At 53.2% G+C, this 7,147-nt stretch overlaps 1 long non-coding RNA gene across 2 annotated transcripts; it reads left to right on the top strand.

The window, feature by feature from the left end:
* The first annotated feature begins 3,055 nt into the window (after nt 1-3,055).
* Nucleotides 3,056-6,609, top strand: LOC139078867 (uncharacterized). Of its 2 annotated transcripts, none has more exons than XR_011532019.1 (3): nt 3,056-3,413; nt 5,068-5,189; nt 5,862-6,600. It is a non-coding gene; the product is annotated as an uncharacterized lncRNA (long non-coding RNA). The 2 variants fall into 2 exon arrangements; XR_011532018.1 differs by having other exon boundaries at nt 3,059-3,413; nt 5,865-6,609.
* The last annotated feature ends 538 nt before the right edge of the window (nt 6,610-7,147 follow it).

Here is a 7,147-nt window from a genome sequence, read left to right as displayed (position 1 = left end):
ATGACTCCAGTAAGACATCAAGTAGTAAAGCAACCAATTTCTGTTTGGTTGACTTAAAAAATATGACATCAGCAAGACATTTCCTTGGGGCATCTTAGGATCTAACACCAGGGTCCAGCCCTAGGCCAGCTGGTTGGGGCTGAACAGAGGACATGGTCTGGAGCCACTTTCAACCGTGTCCTCAAGACTGTCCCAGCCCTTACCAGTAACAGGAACATGGCCAAGAGAAATTCAGAGATTCCAAAGAAGAAGAAACGCTCAAAGGGTAAAATGCTGTCTGCCTTATTAACTCCCAAGTAAACACCTCAGCCCTAAGTGTGGATGAGTAAGCGAGGAGGAGCCCAAGTCTGAGAAGGGCAGGTTCCCTCTCTGTCACCCAAGGAGATGGCAAGGGCAAAGGAGAGTGCTCTCCTATCGTGAACATTGGTTAGTGTTCTTTTTGTTTTCGTTTTTTTTTTAAATCTTTAGAAGAAATTATTTCCTTTCTGGAGAGTCCCTCTTCTGGGAAGTGGGCCTAGCGTTCCATGATGGTCCTTCCACACCCAGTCTGGACTGGGCACCTGAAGGTGGGTGTCAGATGGGCTCGTGGTGGATGGTCTGAGGTTCAGGATACTTGACCTTGGATCCTGGTCACACTCGGCTGCGGAGGCGTGTGGTCTCCAGCATGTGACCAAGCCGCGATGGACTCAGCGGCAGTGTGGGCCATGGAAGCGGGGCGCAGAGGCGGTTGTGTGTAAGTCCAGAGCAACCACGTGTAGTCCAGGGATCAGTGAGCCGACCGCAAGCGTGTGGAAAGCAAGGGGGATGTTTTCTCCTGCTCCCATGGGAGCTAGAAATAGAACTCTGCCCTTTGTCCTTGAGGAGCTGAGGCCTGGCGTGGGTGTCGCCAACCACAGGCCCCTTTGTTCCTCTCTCCACTCGTACTGGCTCTCCTTCCCTTCCTCCCCTGACCTTAGCCCCAGCCTGTGGACACTGGGCTGCTCTTCAGCCGGCCCCAGGCTGGCATCTGGGCGAAGGCGCTGTCTCCATCTCCACCCTGGAACAAAGGGCACGTCTGGAGAATGTGGAGCTCTCCTGCTCCTAGCTGCTGATGAAAGCAGCACAACTGTTTCCTCGGGGCATTAGCCTCGCCACAAAAGCCTTCCTCGGGGGGCTGACCCTGACCTGGGGCCATTGAGAAATGTTTGGTTTCTTCCTGACAATAACTTCAGCATCAGACACATGCTTCTAGGGTTTTTCAAACCTCATCAACCGAGGCCCACAGTAAGAAATACTGTGCATTTTACCTTGCATCCTGCGTGCACATCATATACCAGAGGTTTTCAACGCATGGCCCTGTCCATGACTCCCTGCCCTCAGGCTTCTCCGGGGTTCAGCTATCAGGTTTCCAGGCTGGAGATGGGAGGGAGGGAGGGGAAGGAGATAAGTATTCGTTCCCCATGGAGGTGGCCACAGGCTGGCTGGTCCCCTCCCTTGGCTGATGATCACAGCTCCTGTCTGAGTCCTCTCCACATCACTCTCTCTGTCTCCAAGATCTGGAAACTCTTTCCTCCTGCAAGCCTTCAAGCCTGAGGGTGATAACTAAGCCCCATGGTTTCTAGATCCGTCCCTGCGCTATCTCTTGTGATTTCCCTACACCTCACCGACGTCTTCGTAAATAGTCCCTTTATTAAATGCCCCTCAAATGACCCAATCAGAATGTGCCGTCTTTCTATTGCTATATCCATGTAGTGTGTGTGTGTACATACATACACAGAACACACACACACACACACGCGCGTATATATACACACAAAAGACTCAGGAAATAACCTTCCTTCTTACTCCCCATGAGGCACTCTGATATATGTGATTTTATTCTAGTTGTTAAGAATGCTCATCCCATCCACAAAACTGAGTTTGTGACCCACTTATGGGTCTTGAGCCACACTTGAAAAACATTGCTTTAGGGCCAGCCCAGTGGAGGCAGCTTTTAACTGGCCTGGCTACAGCATCTGGCAGAGGTCAGCATAGAACATGTCAGATGACTCTGCAGAGGGGGTGTATTACGGGGCTCCCCTTGGGAAGGCTGGACTCCTCTCTGGGGCTAGTTCCTTCTGGGGCCGTCACATTCCAGGGGCTAGTTTTCCACTTTGTTGGCTAGAAACCTGAGTTGCTTAGAAGCGTCTGGGATGGCTGGGCTCGGGGGCGACTCACACTACACCGCAAGCATAGATACCACAGGGCTGATTCAGCCACTCATGGTGAGGATACAACCATCAAGTGGGCTGGAGAGCCATGTTCCCCCATCAGCACCCTTTCTCTGGTGGAGAATTCTATCCAGAAAGCCAGGCTGTCATCAGAAGGTGCTTGGTCAGCATGGCTGTAGAGCAGCAGTGTTCTTAGAAGCCCGGAGCACATCTGTGTGGCCTGAGCATCTTCTCTCCAAATGTCAGCCTCACTGCCTCTCCTTTGTCCCCACGCCCTTGCTGACCCATACCCTCTGGCTGACCCATTGACTCTCTTGTTCTGTCCCTTCTATGTCTGAGCTGATGAAGCTTATTTCAGTTCTTGGCGGTGGTGGATGCGGTGGCTGTGTCCATCATGGCCTTCATGGCCACCCCGCAGGTGGCTAGCACGTGTGTTTGGGGAGTAGCAGAGCTCCCTCTACTTCCTCTACTTCACCTTCCAGGTGGTCCAGAGATGGACAGCCAGCGTCGAGCCAATCAGCAATAACCCTAAGGGCATATTTATTGAGCGCTTGGTAGAAAGCCAGGCGTGGTGCACTTTATTAACACAATCCCATTTCTCTCCCATGACAAGCTGATGAGAAAGTACCAGTTTCCCCGTTTTGTACAGAAGGAGACTGAGGCTCAGAGAGGTCAAGTGACTTGGTCGAGGTCATAGCATAAGCCAATTGCCAGGTGGCCCTAGAAACTCTGTGAATGTACATGTGAGCTCTGAAAGGACAGGGGATGTGCCCCCCATAAGCTCTCATTCCCTGAGGCAGGACTGTGCCCCTTCGGGAACTTGCCTTCTCACCCTGCCAGCTGCCTGCAGTGCCCAGGGGTGCCATGTTACCGTGCTTGCTGACAGACATGGATGGGGGACCAGCCTCTTGCCCAAGAGGCAAGGCCAGTGGGAGCCTCAGACCACAGGGAAGTAGCTCCATGGACTTGCCAGACCATGGCAATGACTCAGCTGCCTGGCTGATGGACGGTGGACGGACGTCAGTCCTCACACTGTGGCCCTTCCCTTTTTCCCCGGAACAATAACAAACCCTGGCTCTGTGATTTGGTCACCATAGGAACTAGAAAACATTTGATAACACGAGGCCTCTGGGACAGGAAGACTGAGCAGGTCTGGATAAAAACAACCCTTTTCTGCCCTTTCACCTTGAATCCTGGGCGTCTCACCTGTTTGGAGACGATCAGGTAAATAGCCAAGGGGAGCCACACAGCCACCTGGATTGCATGACCTGTTCCACACCAGGAAGTCTGGGACAGACATAAGTCTGTGCCTGTGGGATCTGGCCCAATTCCTGTCGGGAAGAAATGGGATCTCCAGCACCCCTGTCTGCCTGGGAGGCTGAGTTCACATGGTCTGCTTGCACCTGGCACACAAAGGCCGTGTCTTGGACAGTGTGGCGAACAGGTCCTCACGCTCAGAGAGCTCCTGATCTACTGGGGGCCGGACACACACCTGGACAGTCCTGTTAGGTCCCAGCACACAGCACAAATCACTGGGAAATAGTGAGGGAGGTGGAAGCAGGGGCGGGTTTGGGGAGGGGATGGGTTTGGTGGAATGAACCAGAATTCTCCATTCCCAGCAAGCGCAAACTGAGTGTGACACTGTGCTTGCTCACTTGCACTCGAGGGGTCATGAGTGACAGGTGGGCCCAGGGGACAGGATTCTCTTACAGGCTCGGCCGTCTCTGCCTTCTCTGTCTGCTGCTCTGCGCTTCTCCAGCCCTCTCTGTCGCTTTTTCAGTGCATATGAGGCACCCTCTGTGTCGGGCTCTCCACTTGGACATCCTGGCGTGGAGGTCCCACCCTCCCCTAAGATCAAATAGGCTCACATCCAAACTCATCTTCTTCCTCCAGGCACCAAGAGTCCCCTCTTCCCTAAAGCGCCAACGTTATTCTGGGTTTAAAACCATTCTCCATATCCACACTGTTGCTGACATCCAAACAACCTCCTTCCACGAGAGTCCCTCACATGAGGCCCTCCTCCACAGCCACCACCCCAGGCCATCTTGCACGCCACCACTGTAGCCACCTCCTAGATGTTCTCTTAGTTTCACTCATGCTTCTTCCCAAGTTTTTAAACCTACACCTCAAGCATCAGTCCTCCTCGGGGTCTTGACCTCTGCCCTAATTTCTGGCATTTTAAACTTCTTGTTGGGCATCGCCCCAAGCATTTCAGACTCAAAATGTCTGAGACAGGACTCACCTCCTGCCCCCACAGACCTACTTATCTTCTTAAATTTCCTCTCTTGGTTCATGGCCCACCCAGTCATAAAGCCGGGAAACCTGGTTGCCGCTCTCAGTTCCTCCCTGGTATCCGTCCCATCCCACAGGTGAGCAAGGCCTGTTGACGGTGGCCCAGGAATGGCTTCTGCCGGCGTCCCCATCCTTGCCTGTCAACAGGCCTGGTGCTCTTGTGGACGATTGCACCAATCTCCTAACTTGTCCCTGCCTCCTGGCTCTGTTCCCTCGTCGTCCTCCATGCAGGGGTCAGAATTCACGTTCCAACACTCAGCTCTGGGCACGGTGCTCCTGCTCAGAGCCCCTGATGCTCCTCACTGCAGAAGAGGGACATCATCCCAGCACACTCTCTCTCTCTCTCTCTCTGACACACACACACACATAGCCCGCAGCTCTGGCCACATCACTCTGCTGTCTCTGTGTCTTGCCCTTTTCTTGCATCACCACCTTCTTCATGCTGACTTCTCTCCCTGAAACCTCCTCTGCCCACAACCCAGGGAATTCCCACCCTCCCCAAGCTGGGCTCAAATGTCTTCTCAGCCCCACCCCGTCCCCCAGGTCCAGGGCAGAGTTCATCACTCCCACCTCTGTGCTCCCACAGGACTTCAGCGTCTTCCACACTGAGCAGAAGTTCCTGTTTCCAGCGTCCTCCACCGGCCTGCGAACCACTAGTGCACGTCCTGTTGGATTCCTCTTTGTGCCCCAACATCTAGATCAAGCAAGGTGACTTGTGAATGCTGAGTAAATCCCTGCATCCACCTTCTCAGCCCTTCTTTCTCCCGACATCTTCCCAACTTGCGCTCAGCATCTGCCTGGACCTCCCACCTCTGTCCTCAGCCTCCTTCACATGCCGGGACCACCCCGGCTTCTCGACCTTGCACCCTCGTGAAGATCCTTGTGAGCACATCACAAGCTGGGCAGCCTCTGTGCCTAAGCTCCCGTTGCTCTCCCAGGAATCTTCTTCCTCCCTAGTCTAGCCTCTTGCCCATCTTTTCTGCTTGGCAGACTTACTCATTCTCTGAGGTGGTGCAAACTCCACGGGCTCCTCAGAGGTGCCTTCTCCAGTCCTCTCAGTCAGGGTTAAACCGCCCCCCCCACCCCTTCCTCCCCAGCCTGGAACGTGCATAGCACTCGCCTTCCATCAGTGCCGTGAACCATGTCTGTTTTCTTCCCCTAAACTGTGGGTCTCCGGGGTGCAGGAAGGCTGCCTCCCTCATTTCTGTTTCCCTGTGGTTTTTCGCACCTACTAGCTACGCCTAAAAGGTTTGTTGAAGTGCTGAATCCTGTCATTCCCCGTGCAAAGCCCTGCAGTGGCTCCCTAGGGCCTGTGACAGTTTGGCTACCCCTGGGACATAGAGGAATGGGTGACCTGTCTCTGTCTGTCCCTTTGATCAGCAGGGCCGATGGAGTCCCTTCTGCCGCCCCAGGATACAGGACCAGGAGGGACGAGTGGCTCCCTTAGCTCTCAAGTCAGCCACCCCACAGGAAGACTCAGCCTGCCACGCCTGCTGGTGATCAGCAATTGCTGGAAATTTCCTCAGCTCCCTCCGCAGCAGCCCTCCGATGCCTCCCCGTCCCTCACCATGCCTTCCTTCCATCATTCCCTTCATCCCAAATTCCTGGAGCTGGGTGTGCAGCGACTTCATAGCTGCCCCCACCCCCACCTCCCCTCACACCCTCTCCTTCTCTCCAATCTGATCTTCCTGCATTTAACATACAATCTCTGGTTAGTCCAGTCCCTCCTGTCCTGCATACTCTACAGACAATTACTCATGCAATTCCCCTTGCCTGGAACCCCTCCCTTCTTTTCTCCACTGATCCAAATCCTCCCACGCAGCGGACCCAGCTCTGGGCCGCCCCCTCTCCTTCTCAGTGAATTCTCTGACGCAGAACTGACTCTCTGAGCCACATTACAGTCCTGTTGCAATCAGCAAGCATCACATCGTTTAATATTTAATTATTCTTTGCACTTGTTTTTTTTTTAAATGCACATTTATTTTCTTTCCCCACCTAGATTATAAGCTTCTTAGGGGTAAAACTATTTCTCATGTTGCTAGGGAAGGCAGGTGAATGTAGGCTTCCTCTAAATTCTCTTAGCTTCTTGTTTATTTTAGTAGGATCATCTATTAAAGTCCTAAAGTCTAACTGATGAAATCTTTCTTGGGCAGCTCTGAAAATACATCACAGATTACAAGGAAAGCTCAGACCATCGACTTCCTGGGCTGGGGATTTGACAGACCAGAAGCCCAGCTTCCGCATTTAGCCCAGCTGGTTGGGAGGATTCCCTGGAGGTTAGAAAAATTAGGATTTGCACACTGTGGGAGAAATTGTAGCCCTACTATGCGGCAATGGAGGAATGATGTCCATGAGCTGGAGCAGTGCTGTGATGGTTTCATGACCCTGGGACCTGTGCCCAAGGGAGGTGGATCTACCTGTTTCTCAGGCTGGCCTCACAGAGGAGCCTGCCTGGAGCCTACTGTGTGTGTGTGTGTGTGTATGTTTGTGAGTGAATCCAACAGCCTCGTGATGTCTCATCTGGCACTGGGCACCGTGACCACTCCCTCTCCACAGCCTCTTCTGAGCAGGGCTGGCTTTGAAGAGGGGCTTTAGCGAATTGACTAAGGCAGGGAAACACCTGGAGAATTTTATTTGACATCACTTTGCCCAACAGCTTTCTTTAG

The sequence above is a fragment of the Equus przewalskii genome, chromosome 23, assembly GCF_037783145.1.
Source record: "Equus przewalskii isolate Varuska chromosome 23, EquPr2, whole genome shotgun sequence".
NCBI lineage: Eukaryota > Metazoa > Chordata > Mammalia > Perissodactyla > Equidae > Equus > Equus przewalskii.
The sequence above is the reverse complement of the archived record's forward strand: the minus strand, read 5'-3'. Positions and strand labels throughout refer to the sequence as shown.